Here is a 15,609-nt window from a genome sequence, read left to right as displayed (position 1 = left end):
AAGGGGTTTCAGCTACCACCTCCAAAAATCCTTTGCCTTCCAACAGGGAAGCTAGGTCATTAGAGAGATGGGGGAAGAAGGTTTACACCTCCACTACTTTATCTATGAGAGCTTTCAATTGTCTCATTCATATGTTTCAATATCAGGATTTCCTGTTAGATGATTTACAGAAAACTTTGGCCTCTCCTGATCCTTTAGATAGGAAGTCTTTGCAGGAGGCTGTACACAACTCTCAGCAAGTTAGCAATCACTTCCTTCAGTGTGGATATGATGCATTGTAAGCTTCATGTAGGGCAGCTATGACAAGGGCGGTCATTCGCAGACATGCATGGTTAAAAGAACAACCTCTACCAGATCATGTTAAGGCAAAACTTCTTGATGCACCCTTGGAAAAGAACAAGCTTTTTGGTGCTAATGCTAAAGATGTATTAAAGACCATTGAGGAAAAAGCCAAGTCAGTTCAGACAGTCAAAGATTTCCTCCAGGTTCAGCCACCCAGATTCAGCAGGAATTGGCCTTCAAAAAAACTGGTCCTTTCCTAATACTGAAAGATTTCAAAGGGGCAAAAGCAGGCGTGGCCGAGGAAGAGGACAATACAGAGGTTCCTACAGGGGACGACAATGGCAACCAGCAAATCAAAGAAGTGACACAAGGGCTTCTCCTGCCCCACAGGGACAATCCCAATGACTTTCCTCTACTTCCGCTTACCAAAGAGCAAACAGAAGCTCCCTTGGGCAGAAAATTATCTCTGTTTTCAGACAATTGGCACAGATTGACAAAGGACAAATGGATTTTGGACATTATAGACCAAGGCTACAGGTTCCACTTTCATACCTTACCAAGGAAACAAGGCATGCCAAACCTACCGCAAAACCAGAGGGCAGAGGCTTTCAAGCAAATTTCTCTGCTTGCTCAGATCAATGCAATAGAAAAAGTTCCACAACAAGAACAAGGCCAGGGGTTTTACTCAAGACTGTTCCTTGTTCCAAGAAAAGAAACACAATGGATGTCCGCATTAAACACATTTCTCATAGTACCAAAGTTCAAAATGCTGACCTTACAACAACTCCTTCCCATGCTGGGCAAGGGGTCTTGGCTGATTACTCTGGACCTCAAGGAGGCATACCTGCATGTCCCTATCAGACACAGCTGCAGAAGATACTTCAGATTTCTTGCAGGGCCAGAGCATTATCAATTCTCAGCATTGCCATTTGGCTTATCTACTGCGCCCGGAGTGTTTACAAAATGCCTGGCTTCAGTAATTGCTCATTGCAGGCTCCAGGGGTTCCAAATTTACCCGTAATTGGACGACTGCTTCATACAAGCAGACAACAAACGGATTTTGACAAAAAACTTGGATTATGTCATTCAATTGCTACAAGCTCTGGGATGCACAGTCAGCTTCCAAAAGTCAAGACTGCAGCCATCCTAGCAAATTACTTTCTTAGGAGCCAATCTAGACACAACCTCTCAAATGGCTTACCTGACAGAAGACAAGCAAAAGAAGTTAACTCATTATTTCAAAGGTTTGGCAAAGCTCACCCAGATGACTGCAAGGAGATTCCTACAGGCCCTGGGTTACATGGCATCATGCATTCTCCTGGTTCCATTAGCAAGACTACACATGAGAAAGCTTCAATGGTACCTAAAAAGTTTATGGTCTCAACACAGCAACAACCTAGAGACAACCATACCGCTTATTCCATGCCTACAAAAGGAATTCCTATGGTGGGCCTCGGTAAGCCAGGCAAACACAGGTATGTCATTCAAAAAAACCACAAATAACACAAACAATGACCACAGACGCCTCAGACCTTGGATGGGGGGCGCACATGGAGGGCAGATGTATTCAAGGACAATGGTCTCCAAAGGAAACACATCTGCATATCAACCAAAAAGAAATGCTGGCAGTCATGCATGCCATCGAGGCCTTTCGACAACAACTTCAGCAAGGCCACCTGCTAATACGGACAGACAACACCACTGTCATGTGGTACATAGACAAGCGGGGGGGCACCCATTCTTACCCCCTTTGCAGACTGACAATGAATCTTTGGGAAAAATCACTGAGCTTAAACATACAGTTGCAATCCCAGTTTGTTCCAGGCAAAGACAATGTGCTGGCAGACAGCCTAAGCAGGAATTTCCTAGACCCCCACGAGTGGAGGTTACATCCAGAAATCTTCATAAGGCTCACCTCGGCATGGGACAGGCCAGAAGTAGACCTATTTGCCTCCCACCTCAATCATCAGCTACAAAAGTTCTGTTCAAGGACATATCATCCACAAGCATGGAAAACAGATGCTCTCTCATTCAACTGGAACTTCCTAAAGATTTATGCATTCCCACCTCTGCCACTGATGACCACAGTACTACTAAAGATCAAAGCAGAGAAGCCAAAAGGGATCCTAATAGCTCCAGACTGGCCAAGACAACACTGGTATCCACTACTACGGAGCATATGCCACAACAAAAAATGGGCCCTTCCCCAATGGCCCCACCTTTTGACTCAAAACAACTTCAAGACAGTACATCCCAACATTCAGACGCTCCAGCTAACAGCTTGGGAGATTCCATGAATAACCTCAATCTATCTCTCTCCAAGGAAGTTCAGCGGATATTAACAGAATCCCGCAGACCATCCACCAGAAAGGTTTATTCAGCAAAATGGAAGAGATTCAGCATTTGGAATACCAGCAAGGGTCATGATGCATCATTATTGAACATCCCACTCATCCTGGAATACTTGGCAGATATGCTACATAATGGACGCTCATATTCTTCTATAAAAATACATGCTTCAGCTATTTCAGCTAGATACAACACTGATCCACCTGTGTTCTCACATCTGTTGTTAAGGCAATTTCTTAGAGGAATCAAGAATATCAAGCCACCAAGAAAGGCCCCAGTACCAGCTTGGGACCTCAACTTTGTCCTAGAAAAACTGACTCTACCCCCCTTTGAGCCAGCAGCTTCTGTGGACTTACAATTCCTCTCATGGAAGACAGCTTTCCTGTTGGCAATTACCTCAGCAAGAAGGGTTTCAGAATTACAGGCCCTAATGGCAATACCACTGTTCATTACCTTTCATAGAGACAGGGTCTCCTTACGAACCAACCCTAGCTTTCTGCCAAAAATGGTATCTAGGGTTTCTTTGAATCGAGCAATTCACCTGCCTACTTTCTTTCCCAATCCTGAGAACAAAGGGGAAAGACTGTTGCATACCTTGGATATTCACAGACAACTTCGCTACTACCTGGACAGAACCAAGGCCAATAGGAAGTCTGATCAGCTTTTTGTAGCTTATGCCCCTGGAGTACAAGGAAAAGCAATTTCCAAACAAACTATCTCAAAATGGATTGGACATTGCATCAGATTATGTTATTCCTTCCATGGAAAGAGTGTACCAGCCAATATCAGACCACACTGTACCAGAGCTACAGCCACCTCTACAGCATTCTTAAAAGGGGTGCCTACAAAAGACATTCTAGAAGCTGCTACATGGAGCTCCGTGCATACATTCTCCAAACACTATAACCTTCCTTTATATTCCAGATCCAGAGCAGGCTTTGCTTCGGCAGTCCTGCAGGGATTGATAGCTACACCATCCTTTTCTTAGTGCTTTCCACCTCCCCCAGCTAAGCTATGGTATTCAACCCATATGTTATGACTGCAGTTGCATTCTTGAAGGACATAGTACAGTTTTGTACCTACCATAAATGTAGATGTCCGATAGATATGCAACTGCAGTTGGGTTTTCCCTCCCTCCTTCCCCTCTATTCCTTGGGTCCACTCCTCTCCCTGTTATCCTAGCTGGGGATATCTGTTATGGTGTATCTGTTTATTGCTTATTTATTTGTCTGGAAACCTGTTTTGTCTTCCAAATTGATTACAGCCTTCCTTGGAGGGCACCTGGCATCTGGGGCAAGAAACACTGAAGAAGATGGCGTCGGCTGATGCTTATGTACTCCTGCCGCTCTGACGTGGGAGAGAAATGCGACATCAGCCGACGTCGGACCCAGACTTTGGAATCTGGCCGACCGAAGGCTGCCTGAGGCAGGACAACCCATATGTTATGACTGCAGTTGCATATCTATCGGACATCTACATTTATGGTAGGTACAAAACTGTACTTTTTTTTCCCCAACCATACCAACAAATTAGAATAGATGCTGCACAAACGTTATGTTCACAGACAGCTTAGATATTATCTGGACCGAACAAAAGACTTCAGAAAGTCAGACCAGCTTTTTGTTTCATTCTCTGAAGCCAGAAAAGGTAGACCAGTGGCTACAACAACCCTTTCTAAGTGGCCTTCAGATTGTATCACCTACACTTACTCATGTGCTAATAGGTGTTTGTTGCATAAAGTGAAGGCACATTCAACCAGAGCACTCTCTACTTCTTCGACCTTTCAAGCCAAGTTACCTCTTTACAGTATCTGTGCTGCAGCCACTTGGTCTAAGCCTTTCACTCATTACAAAGTGGACAGGGCTTCCTTTGGTTCTACGGTCCTGAAAAATGTACTCCCGTGAGCCACTCAGGATTTAGGGTGCTAGGGATGCTACCCATCAGTGAAGAATGAACGGTGAGATTGAACAACTTCACATAAAGAAATTATGTACTCACCATAATGTTCCATGTGAGTTGTTCCATCTCGCCTTCATTCTCATGTCCCTCCCTCCTTCTCCCACCTGGCTGACGGTTGACCTGGAGACTGACTTCATCCTGGTTATTCAATGTTTCTTCCTTTCTGGGGAGATTATTCTTCTTACTAGGATATGGTACAAGATCTGAGGTAATTCCAGCAATGCATCATGGGATAAGGGGCTTGGTCTCAAGCTACTGGTAATCTTTGAGCTTTGCTAAATGGCCATGTCGGAGCCGAGGATCAGCTCCGGACCCATCAGTGAAGAATGAAGGAGGGATGGAACAACTCACATGGAACGTTATGGTAAGTACATAACTTCTTTTTTCTTTTGATTACCAGGATTTGCCCTTATCTACCTATGAGGATTCTGATGCAGAGGATTCCATTCCCTCTGCTTCCCCTCCAGAAGATTTTTCTTTTGATGAAATCTTGCACACTTTTAGTGAGCACTTCTGCTGGGAAAGCCAGGATTACTCTGACTCCAAAAAAGAGGCTTAGGGAATTCTTACTCCTCCCATAAAACAGGTCTTTAGCTATACCTCCTGTTTTGGACATTGTAGATGATGCCTTCTTGGAATCTAGCCTGGCTCCAGACACTAAACCTCCAGCTCCAAGGAAACCTGACGGGTATTACAGAGTACCTGTCTCTCACAAATTCCTCTTCAAGAATCCTACTGCGGATCCAGAGACCATTTCCCAAGGACCAAAGGGCATTAAGGCTACTGCTGCCAAAAACCCTATCCCCTCTGATAGAGATTCCAGGGCGTTGGACCGATGGGGTAAGAAGGTATACACTTCTGCTACTTTGGCCATTAGGGCCTTAAATTGCCAGGTTCATATGTTGAAGTATCAGCAGCATATTATGGGACTACTTAAACAGAAAATTATGTTGATTCCTGACTGTGCTGAACGTAAAGAATTAACGGTATTTATTGCATTCTGCTGAACAAGTTGGTAAACATACTTTGCAATGTGGTTTTGACTCTTTAGAAGCATCTTGCAGGGCTGCTGTCACTGGGTCTGTTCTTAGAAGGCATACTTGTCTTAAGGAGAAAAACTTGCCAGATCATGTTAAAGCTAAATTACTGGATGCTCCCTTAAACCAAGAATGCCTGCTTGGCAACAAGGCAGAAGAGGTCCTTAAAAAGATGGAGGAAAAAGCTAAATCTATGCAAACTGTTAAAGATTTCCTGCAAGTACAGCCTCCTTGATTTAGTAGGCATTAGCCTTCTAAGAATTGGTCCTTTCCAGTCTCTTCTAGGCTTTCAGTCCAAACCCAGGAACAGCAGACCACCTAGGTTACAGTCTCAGACTAATACACAGGCCTAAGCAGTGGGAGGCTCCCACTTCCAAAGCTGGAAGTAGTAAGACATCCCCCTATGGAAAAATGTCACAATGACTTAACCTTAACCCTTCCAAGCCCTGCTCAACTGCCTGCTCCCTTAGGAGGAAAGCTCGACCCTGCATGCAAAAAACTGGGAACTCATTATCCAGGACAAATGGGTTTTAAATATAGTTTTCCAAGGATACAGATTCCTCTTCCACACCTTACCAACCCCAAACGGTTGGCCAGACCTACCCCCAAATCAGTGGGCAGAGGCTCAACAGCAGGTTCTCTCTCTTCTAAGTATCAGGGCTATTCATCCTGTCCCAGCAGAAGAAAGGGGACAAGGTTGGTACCCAGAAAAAGACAGCTCCTGGTGTCCTATCCTGGACCTCTCTATTCTAAACACATTTTTGGTAATCCCAAAATTCAAAATATTAACACTTCAACAGCTGCTTCCTATGCTACGCAAAGAGGCCTGGTTGGCAACTTTAGACTTAAAGGAAACTTACCTGCACATTCCAGTAAGAGAATCTTGCAGGAAATACCTAAGCTTCAGAGCAGGCTGCATGCACTATCAGTTCTCTGCACTTCCCTTTGGCTTGTCTACTGCGCCCAGGGTATTCACAAAGTGTTGGGCTCCAGCCATTGCATTTTGCAGGCAGAGAAATATTCAGATATACCCATACCTGGACGATTGTCTAATTCAGGCAGAAAGCCAGGACATGCTATTAAAACATCTGACATTTGTAAAGAAACTTCTAACCTCACTGGGGTACACCATAAACTAAAAGAAATCTCATCTGGTACCCTGCCAACAGATTGTATTCCTGGGAGCAAGCTTGAACACAACTTCCCAGATGGCTTACCTCACGCCAGAGAAACAAGTTTATTTGACAGCCTACTTAAAACTACTGGCCACAAAGACCCAGCTGTCTGCAAGGAATATTTTGCAAGCCCTGGGGTTCATGGCCTCTTGTATTCTTCTAATCCCATATGCAAGACTGCATATGAGGAAACTACAATGGTATCTAAAAAGCCTATGATGTCGACATTCTCAGGACTTGGAATCAGTGATTCCTATCATTCCTTGTATAAAGACAGAGTTCCTTTGGTGGGCAGAGGCCTGCCACTTCAACAAGGGCTCTCTTTCAGTCTACCCCCTGCTGCCCAAACCCTGACTACAGACTATGCATGGGGGGCTCACTTGGCAGGGCAGTGCATTCAGGGCAAATGAAACCCAAGTTAGATGCACCTGCATATCAACCAAAAAAAAAGAGATGTTAGCTGTACAGAATTCCCCGACAGTCTTCAAGGACCACAGTCTTCCAGGGCAATTATTGGTAAAGACAGACAACACCACAGTTATGTGGTACATAAACAAGCAAGGGGGAACCCACTCATTCTCTCTCTGCAGACTAGCCATGGCTCTGTGGAAAACAGCCTTGAGCTACCAAGTGCACCTACAAGCTCAATTCCTGCCAGGCAAGCTAAATTCACTGGCAGACAACCTAAGCAGAAATCTCATGGACCCACACGAATGGAAACTGGAACCAAAAATATTCAACCTCTTGAGGACCAATGGGGGAATCCAGACATAGACCTGTTTGTCTCCCTCCAGAACTACCAATTGGACAAATTCTGCACAAGGTCTCCCCACAGTCAAGCTTGGAAAGTGGATGCTCTGTCCTTCACCTGGGAAAGCCTCTCGGTTTATGCCTTTCCCCCTCTCCCTCTCCTCTCGAAGGTTCTGCTAAAGATCAAACAGGACAAACCAAGGACAATTCTTATTGCACCAGACTGGCCTCGCCAACACTGGTACCCCCTCTTGCGCAGCATGGTACTGCTGGATCCATGGCACCTACCTCAGACGCACCTTCCCTGCCGTCCCAGCAGGCGGGTCAGATTCTGCACCCTCCGCTTCAAACCCTGAACCTTGCAGCCTGACTAATTCCTTGAGCTCTCCAATAGCATCCCTCAGTAAGCAGGTGCTAGAGGTCATTCTGGAAGCAAGGAGACCTAGTACTAGAAAATCCTATGCTAAAAAGTGGAAAAGATACTGTTCCTGGAGCCAGACCCAAGGAATGGGCACTACGGTGCCCAGTTTACCTCATATTCTTCAGTATTTAACAGAAATGCTCCACAAGGGACTATCCTTGTCAGTTAAGATTTATGCCTCTGCAATTTCAGCACATTATAATACTGAACCACCCCCTGTTAAAGCAATTCCTCAGAGTCTGAACCACCCCCTGTTAAAGCAATTCCTCCGAGGGTCTAAAAATTTAAGACCCCCCCCCCCAGGTGAGCACCTACTGCAGCCTGGGACCTTAACTTTGTATTGGAAAAGGTCACTCTCCCTCCTTTTGAACCAGCTGCAACTGCAGAGTTGAAATTCCTTTCTTGGAAAACAGCCTTCCTTCTAGCCATCACTTCAGCAAGAAGAGTGTCTGAATAACAGGTCCTCATGGAAGTGGAGCCCTTCATTATCTTCCATGCAGACAGGGTTTCCCTCAGGACCAGTCCTTCGTTTATGCCCAAGGTGGTGTCTAATGTGGCCCTAAATCAGTCCATTCATTTGCCTACCTTTTTTCCTAATCTACAGAACAAAGGAGAATGAATTCTGCACTCTTTAGACCTGCACAGACAACTTAGATTTTATTTGGACAGGACAAAGCCTCTCAGAAAATCTGAACAGCTGCTAGTAGGCTTTATTGCAGGGGCAGAGGGGGAAGGCCATTTCAAAGCAAACCATTTCTAAATGGATAGCCCATAGCATTCATTTCTGCTATAAGCACCATGGAAAACCTACACCACAGGGGACAAGATCACATTCCACCAGGGCTGCATTTACCTCTACAGTCTTTCTCAGAGGGGTCCCTACCAGGGACATCCTAGAAGCTGCTACCTGGAGCTCTATTCATACTGTCACCAAGCATTACCACATGCCTATTTTTTCTAAATCCAGAGCTGGTTTTGCCACTGCAGTTTTGCAGGGCCTAATAGCTGCTCCTAATGCTTTCTAACTTAGCTTTGGGAAACTACCCAAACGTAATGACTGCAACAGTGAAACACAAAGAGCATAGTACAGTTGTGTACACTTACCATAAATGTAGATGTTCGAGTGTATTCACTGTTGCAGTCCTGGTTACCCTCCCTCCAGCCCCCTGACTTATCTTGGCTTTACCTTTCCTTCTTGTGTGGTGTATTTGAGCTTTCTGGTGTATTTGCTTTTTGTTGGAGATGTAACTTAACATATAATTGCTTACCATTATGGGGGCACTTGACATCTAGGGCAAGAAAAATTGATCTAATTGCATCTGCTGCATGTTTTATACCCCTGACGACCTGATGGAAGAAGGGACAGCATCCGATGCAGGAATCCAAGACTCTGGTATTCAGGCCGGCTGAGGGTTACATGCAGGCAGATAACCCAAATGTAATGACTGCAACAGTGAATACTCTCGAGCATCTACATTTATGGTAAGTGTACACAACTGTACTTTTTGAGTTGTTTCTACTGTAGGGTATTATGGTATTAATTGTTAGTAGGATGCATGTTGAGACTGTAACTGTGTACTTCAGTGTAACAAAAATCTGATGTTCTGTAGTTCTAACTCGCCTTCTTTCCTACACATGGGTTCAGAGCCGATCCTCGGCCTATTTACAAACTCAGAATCTTCTAGTTGGCTCGTGACAACCTTCAGCTTCTTGGGTGTCTCCACCTTTCGAAGAACTGTTAGACCTTGGTAGTCAGAAGGTGTGGGATACTCCTGATGCCATGGAGCCAGTCCCCAGGAGACCAAATAAATTTCTATCAGCTCCCAAGGAGAAAGAATTTTTGTCAAAGGGTATTCCCGTAGATGCCATAGTGGTGACAGAGACTTCTTCTGTCCATCCACCGAATAATCTCGAACGATGGACAGATACGGGAAGCGTATCTTTTCATCAGCGGCATTTACTCTTAGATCGTTGATGTACCTTACACACTTCACGAGGCTTCAGAGAGATCTCCTTAAGGAGCTAGGAGATACTCTACAAGGTACATCCACTGAGGGAGTGCCTGAGAAGGTGTTTGCCCAGTTGTCCACCTTAAACTCTATTGTCAACTCGTCCATGAGGCTCATCTCTTATGCAGCCGATGGAGCGAGCAGAGCAGCGGGTTCAGAAATTTCCCTAAGGCGTCATTCCTGGATGCACTTGTGTAATTTTGCGGAACCGTTCAAGTCTACCTTTACCAACGCCCCCTTCGGTTCTTCATTGTTTGGACCTAAGGTTAAGGACACACACACCCAGTGTGAGCAAGAAGGGAAAAAACACACTGCCATGGGAGTAAGTTTTACTGTCCCCTCTAGACCATACTCTAAGGGTCAGAGAGGTGGTAAAATGTGGTTCAAGAAGTCCCAGAGGTTTTTCCAGGATGAACAGGGTGACTCCTCCTTCAGAGGCAGAAGAGGAGGAGGAAGTAGTAGATGCTGCCCTAGAGGCAGGGGCAGACTGCAAAACCAGGGAGGCCGTGATTCGTTTCGGGGCCGGCCCTACCAGCCCTCCTGATGTGGGGCCCGAGTGTGCTTCTCTGGAGCCGGTCGGGGGTCGCATTTCTTTGTATCCAGAAGCATGGCTAAGTATCACTCAAGACAGATGGGTGCAAAGAATTTTCACCAGTGGTTATTCCGTACCCTTTTCTCTGCCACCTCATGTTCCCAAGGGGATCCCAGATGTTCCAGGGATCAGGCAACTGTGGCGGTCAACAAGTTGCTGGCAAAAATAGTCATCCAAACCGTCCCCACAGACCAAATAGGATTCAGAACTTACTCCAGATTCTTTTTAGTGCCAAAACATACAGGGGACTGGAGGCCCATCTTGGACCTCAACAAATAAAACAAATCCGTAAAGAAGGACAAGATGTTCTTCGTGTTTCACTGTTGCAGTCATAACTGTAGGGTGCTCCTGCTGGCAGGCAGCCCGAGGTCGGCCAGAATCCCAAAGTCTGGGTCCGGCGTCGGCTGTACAAGCTAGTACCCTGACGTCAGTACGCTCTGGTACATAGCCCTCAGCCGACGCCATCTTTTCCAGTCTTTCTTGCCGTGCGGTGGAAAGCAGCTCGCAAGTCGTTGGTTGGCGATTTTCGAACAGCGTATTTTGTTGTTGTCGGTCCGAAGTTCTTACTTCTCTTCTCAAAGCTAAGTACCCGTTGGGAATCTTTTTCTTGTTCCTCCGATGTCAGAAAAGTTAATAATTGTATAACGTGTGGGAAACAAATACCTCATAAAGATTTCCACTCTTACTGTCTACCTTGCTTAGGCCCTGACCACGACGTTTCTTGTTGTCGGTTCTGTGCCAGGTTCAACTCTCGTACTATTAAGCGCAGATGCGATTGGGCTCTAAATTATTTTGGCAGGCGCTTCAATTATAGAATGTCGTCGGACTACGAATTCAAAAGAAGCGCAAAGACAAAGACAGGCCTCCGAGGTCCAAACAGGACTCGTTGCAGCTGGAGCCAGCGTCCGGTTCGGCTGTCATCAGTGAGGCGCTTTTGCAGCCCCTGTCGTCCGCCACTTCTGAACCGATGGCCGATACGGACTCCCATGGGGAGCCATCAAGGCCTACGATTTTAACTGCTGCAGGACCTTCGGACGTCGCTCCCTCAGATGGGTCCGGAACCGCTGTGCAGGTACCGGCTTCTGAGGGGGTTTTCAGGCCTACTCACATCACTATTTCTAAGGCAAAGGCAAAGACAAAGACTCCTGTTAAGTCTAAAGTTCCTGCTCAAGCTGCTTCTGAATCTACTCCCAGGACACAGAAGCAATTATTAAAGATGGCTGAAGATTTGCTTACATTGATTAGGGGTTCTCACCCCCCTCCTGAGAAAAGGCCTCGACAGGATGTTCCTCTGGATTCCTCTGATCAGGCTTCTGTATCTTCTGTCTCTTCCTCAGATCAGGGCTATTCTTTTCCTCCTTATGAGGATTCGGATGCTGAGGACTCCTTACCCTTGGCCTCTCCGCCTGAAGATTTCTCTTTTGGGGAAACCTTGCATGAGATGAGGGAACATTTTCATTGGGAAGGTCAGGAGTATTCTGCTTCCAAGAAGAGGCTTAGGGAATTTCTTCTTCTTCCTCAACATAGGCCTTTAGCTATCCCTCCTGTTTTGGACATTGTAGATGATGCTTTTTCTGAGGCTAATTTGAATCCTGATTCCATGCCTCCTGCTCCTTCTAAGCCTGATAGATTTTATAGGGTTCCTGACTCTCATTTATTTTTATTTAAGAACCCTTCTGCGGATCCTGAAACTATTTCTCAGGGCTCTAAGGCTGCTAAGGTTGCTTCTTCTAAAAATCCTATTCCCTCTGAGAAGGATTCTCGTTCTTTAGACAGATGGGGAAAAAAGGTATATACTTCTGCTACCCTGTCTGTAAGGGCTTTAAATTGCCAGTTTCATATGTTTAAGTATCAGCAATTTATTTTGTCTGTTTTAAAGCAAAAGCTTGCTTCCCTTCCTGCATGTGCAGAGGATAAGGAACTTCAGAATGTTTTGCATGCTACTGAACAAGTGAACAAACATAGTTTACATTGTGGTTTTGATGCTTTGGATGCTTCTTGCAGGGCTGCAGCCTCTGGTACTGTTATCAGGAGACATGCCTGGCTCCGTGAACAAAGTTTACCTGAACAGGTTAAGGCTAAGTTGTTAGATGCCCTGTTCAGCATGATGTTCTTTTGGATCTAAGGCTGAGGAAGTTATTAAAAGATGGAAGAAAAGGCAAAATCTATGCAGACTGTAAAAGATTTCTTGCAAGTTCAGTCTCCTAGATTTTCCAGGAATTGGCCCTCTAAAATTGGTCCTTTCCCACGTCTGACAGGCCTCAAAGGGGAAGATATAGACGCTCCAGAGGTCGTGGCCAAGGTCAGGCCTCTTACAGATCTAGACAATGGACTGCTTCTTCACCTAGAAGGGAGAAGACAGATCCCAATCTCAAAGAAAGCAAACTCAATGACTCTCTAGGTTGGGCTGCAGGACCCCTTCACCTGGATGCCCCTCTCGGAGGAAAACTGTCTCTTTTTTACAGAAATTGGACTCATATTACCCAGGACAGATGGGTATTGGACGTGATTTTAAAGGTTACAAATTCCACTTTCATACTTTGCCAAGGGCTTACGGTTGGCCAGATCTGCCAAAACACCAATGGTCAGAGGCCTTAAATCAAGTGGATGCTCTTCGGGCCATGAGAGCCATAGAGCCTGTTCCTCTCTCAGAGATGGGAAAAGGTTTTTATTCAAGACTATTTCTGGTTCCAAGAAAACAAAACTCATGGAGACCTATTCTGGACCTTTCTGTGTTAAACACCTTTTTGGAAATTCCAAAATTCAAGATGCTTACTCTGCAGCAACTAATTCCAATGCTATCTCAGGATGCCTGGATGGTGACATTGGACTTAAAGGAAGCCTACTTACACATTCCCATCAGGCAGGAACGCAGGAAATTCCTCAGGTTCAAGGCAGGTTCGAGGCACTTTCAATTCTCTGTACTACCCTTTGGTTTATCTACTGCACCCAGAGACTTTACCAAGTGCCTGGCACCAGTAGTGGCTTATTGCAGACGTCAGGGGATCCAGATTTACCCCTATTTGGACGACTGCCTTATTCAGGCAGACAGCAAAGATCTTCTACTTCGACATCTGGACTTTGTTCAACGTCATCTCCTCCTATTGGGATTCTCAGTGAACACAAAAAAGTCACATTTGATCCCTTCTCAACAAATGGTATTCTTGGGAGCCCTCTTAAATACAACCTTACAAAGGGCCTTCCTCACCCCAGAAAAACAAACACAGCTGGCTTCTATTTTCAACACCTTGGCAACTCTATCTCAGCTCACTGCAAGGAAATTCCTGCAGACTCTGGGCTACATGGCTTCCTGCATTCTGTTGATTCCAAATGCAAGGCTTCATATGAGAAAGCTTCAATGGTATCTGAAAAGCGTATGGTCACAGCATTACCACGATCTGGATATTCTGATTCCTCTGATCCCCTGTCTCCAGAGGGAGTTCCTCTGGTGGTCCGGGGCAAGTGCTTTAAACGAAGGAAAGCCTTTTCGTCTACCTCAACCTACTCAAATCCTGACCACGGACGCCTCGGATTATGATTGGGGAGCTCACTTTCTAGACAATTGCCAGCAGGGAACCTGGACAAAGGACCATCTTCACTGGTACATCAATCTGAAGGAAATGTTGGCAGTTCAAAATGCTCTTCTAGCCTTCAAGAACCTTTTGCAACCAGGGCCTCTGCTAATTCGCACAGACAACACCACGGTCATGTGGTACATCAACAAGCAGGGGGGTTCTCATTCGTACCCTCTTTGCAGACTAGCTATGGCTTTATGGGACACAGCTCTAAATCTGAATCTACATCTCCAGGCTCAATTCATTCCAGGAGAACAGAATCTCTTAGCAGACAGCCTGAGCAGAAACATTTCAGATCCTCACGAATGGATGCTAGACACCAACTTATTCAACAGGATTACTGCAGTTTGGGGATGTCCCCAGATAGATCTGTTTGCATCCCATCTCAATCATCAGCTGCCTCGCTTTTGCACCAGGTCCTTCCACAAAACAGCTTGGAAAGTGGATGCCCTGTCCTTCAGCTGGAGAAGCCTTTCGGGATATGCCTTCCCTCCTCTTCCTCTACTACCTCGGGTATTACTGAAGATAAAACAGGACAAGCCCAAGTTCCTCATCCTGATTGCTCCAAATTGGCCTCGACAGTTTTGGTATCCCACTTTGAAGTACCTGTTCTTGGAGCCTCCTTGGATTCTCCCTCTGAACCCTTCTCTTCTGTCCCAGCATCAGGGTCGGTTACTACATCCCAACCTCAAGACCCTTTGCCTGGCAGCTTGGCTCTTCAAAGGAATTTGATTTCTTCTAGCCTTCCTAAACAAGTTTTGGATGTTCTTCTAGAAGCTAGACGGCCTAGCACTAGGAAATCCTATGCCTCTAAATGGAAGAGATTTTGTATTTGGATGCAGGACCGAGGCTCGGACCCTCTGGTACCTGATCTCTCTTCTATTTTGCTTTACCTTTCGGATCTTTTGTCTAAAGGACTTTCCTTTTCTTCCATTAAGATTCATGCTTCTGCTATTTCTGCTCATTTCAATTCTGATCCTCCTGTTTTTTCTCATCCTTTGGTGAGACAATTCTTGAGAGGGCCAAGAATTTAAGACCTCCCAGGACCCCTCCTGTTCCTGCTTGGGATCTTAATTATGTTTTAGAAAAACTTACTTTGCCTCCTTTTGAGCCTGCTGCATCTTCAGATATTAAGTTTTTATCTTGGAAGACAGTTCTTTTGTTAGCATTGACTTCTGCCAGAAGGGTCTCAGAGTTGCAAGCTCTCATGGCTGTGGAACCATACCTTATTTTCCACCAGGACAGAGTATCCTTGAAGACTAATCCTACTTTCATGCCTAAGGTGATTTCAAAAGTGGCTTTAAATCAGACAATTCACCTTCCTACTTTCTTTCCTAATCCTCAAAATAAAGGGAAAGGATTTTGCATTCATTGGATGTGCACAGACAGTTACGATTTTACCTGGACAAGACTAAGGAGTTCAGAAAATCTAATCAATTGTTTGTTTCTTTTGCCTCCAG

General features: G+C 45.4%; 1 protein-coding gene across 1 annotated transcript in view; it reads left to right on the top strand.

Annotated features, from left to right (window-relative positions):
- R3HDM2 (R3H domain containing 2) overlaps nt 1-15,609 on the top strand; it is a 2,908,810-nt gene that overhangs the window by 2,336,059 nt on the left and 557,142 nt on the right. The gene's annotated exons all lie outside the window — the stretch shown is intronic.

The sequence above is a fragment of the Protopterus annectens genome, chromosome 9.part0 (genome assembly GCF_019279795.1).
Source record: "Protopterus annectens isolate FY-2018-M chromosome 9.part0, PAN1.0, whole genome shotgun sequence".
Taxonomy (NCBI): Eukaryota; Metazoa; Chordata; order Ceratodontiformes; family Protopteridae; genus Protopterus; species Protopterus annectens.
The sequence above is the reverse complement of the archived record's forward strand: the minus strand, read 5'-3'. Positions and strand labels throughout refer to the sequence as shown.